The sequence below is a fragment of the Egretta garzetta genome, unplaced genomic scaffold (genome assembly GCF_000687185.1).
Source record: "Egretta garzetta isolate BGI_Z169 unplaced genomic scaffold, ASM68718v1 scaffold35, whole genome shotgun sequence".
NCBI lineage: Eukaryota > Metazoa > Chordata > Aves > Pelecaniformes > Ardeidae > Egretta > Egretta garzetta.
The window spans coordinates 260,319-262,850 of NW_009259730.1; positions in this window are offsets into that span (position 1 = coordinate 260,319).

Here is a 2,532-nt window from a genome sequence, read left to right on the forward strand (position 1 = left end):
GTCCCTTTGGTATCTTAAGTCTAAGGTACTTCAGAAGAGGTAACGATTCAAAGTTCAGATACTTCTATGCTTTCGCCTGTAGTCTGTAGAGTTGTCAAAATAGCTTATTTTTCATGAAAACAAGCCTGCAGTATCAATATTATCAGTTCTACCTTGTTTGTATTAGATCACTGGTGAATGCACATTTGTTTAAAATAATTTTATAATAACAAAATGGGATCTCTGAAGGCCATCTATTCCAACCCCTGCTTAAAGCCGGTCAGATCAGATCAGGTGAAGTTTCTTAGGGTGGTGTCCAGTTGTACCTTAAATATCTCTAAGATTTCCAGCCTCTCTGGGCACCCTTATGTTTGACCACCCTCATGAGTTGGGGGAGTGGAGGTGAGGGGTTGTTATTTTTTTAATAAAAAATAACCAGTATTTCCCATTTTCCAATTTGTGCCCATTGTGTCTTGTTTTATCACTGTGCACCTCCCATGAAAGTCTGAAAGCATTTTCTCTGTATCTTCTGATCAGGCAATTATAATATCCTTCCTTAGGACTCCATGAAGAAAGGCATTAATGAAAATTGCCAATAATCATAATATGCACTCCTCACTGTTGATCAATTTTGAAATTAATTGCTCACCCCTAAAAACAATAATGTGTATGCAAAAGTACATAGGCTGCATAAGTTCCAATTATTTCATCAGCTGATTTATTCGTTCTCTGCTACTTTATGAAAAATGAAAAAAAAAAATAAAAAATCAGCTAGAATTCATAAAGCTTTCAAAGCTTTATGAAATCTAAATTCATTAGATGATTTATTCCTAGGAAATAATTTAGCCACTTTGACTTATAATGGAGCTTGAAGTGGGGAAAACATTATTCTCCTAACAAAAATCAGACAGATTGGTTCCTAATTACAATGTTATATGTTGCAGAGCCGTGTAGTCTTTTGGGTTTTGTCTGTATTTTTCTCTGAGAAGAGACATCCATATAAAACAGCTGCAGCTCCAAAAGAACTTTCAGTGGTAAATTGATTTGATTGATTCAAATTTGATTACATACTGGAAACACATTTAGTTCAAGTTAAGCACATTAGCACACATCAGCTAGAATAAAATTCCAATTGCTTCTTTGTTATTCATTAATGGAACTTAATGACTCCAACAAAACATTAATGAAGAAAAAATATTGGCTTGCATAATTCATTTGGAAAAATTAATTAATTGTTGTATTAAGGGCAGCCTACTCCATATAGTAATTACTGAACCTTTGGTGGGGAATTACTTCATGATATTTGTTTTGCAAGCTGTTGTTTACTCCTTTCATTTCATATTGATTTCGTTATGCAGATAGTATATTTTTCTTGCAGAAGGAAATTAAACACACTTTGAAATGACGGTTGTAACTAAGCATTTACAATTGATAGGGTGACTGCATTTTTACATTCAAGCTGTTAACATGATGTTTGCTACGTTCAGCATCTATTGGAAAGATGAGAAAATTTGTCTAGACATAATAAATGAAGCCAGGAAAGACCTTTGCAAGAGCTAATTTGCCAGTTCCAGTGGACAACAGAAATAGACACTTTGGCTTAGCTGTACCTTCCTAACAATTAGAAAATAACTTCATATTTTCTTCTTGCTATGTTCCATTAAGAAATATGTGAGAACTTCCCATAAGATCTTAATATCAAGAAAATGAAGGTGTCTTCTAGAAACATTTTTTTTTTTGCTTTTGTGCACAGCCACAAACAGAAATTTTATTTCAATGGATCTAAAACTTCAGGTAGAGCTAGACCTAAATAAAGACAGAAGTCCCTACAGGAGTCAGGTAGTAAGAGTTGCAATCCAACCCCGTTTCCCTTGTGCATGTTTTAATCCTATGGATTTGTTGGGTCTGATGGAAGAAATCCAATGCAGGCATTTATAGATGAGACATTGCAGTGCTTATTTTTTTGGCTCCTAGCATCCAGAACTAGGGACCAGTCAAGGTCTTGGTCTGCTGCTTACCCAGGTCAGGATTTGGTCAAAGTACTCTGCAGCTCTCACTTGTGCTTGGGTCAAAGTTTCCTTAGCATGGAAATCAGATCATCATGAAAGAAAGGGAAGGAAGAGACTGTTGTGCCAAGGGTACTGGGTCTTGCCCTAAACCCCAGTAGAAGGAAGTGTTGTGAGGTTCCCATATCCATGAATGGTTCCAGCATACATCCCAAAGATTGTGGTATGTAAATGAAACACTCCATAAGGGGATCCAAAAGTGCAAGCTAGACCAAGCCAATAAAAATGCCGCACAGAATTTTTTTCTCTCCTTTTTGTTCTAGGTTCATGGTTAGACATGCAGCTCCTTTTACTTTATGTTTATGGCAGATCAGTTTCAGTGGAAGGAAAGCATGAGCCAAGAAACCATTCAGTAGGGCACTTGTCAGTAGGAGACGTGGACTGAGCCGATGAAGGCACTCCTGTTCCCCAGGTGGGCATTCTGTGCTATTTCTTCATGCAACAGCTAGGGTTTTGGAGAAGGTAGGCACTTAATGCAGAGAGCATA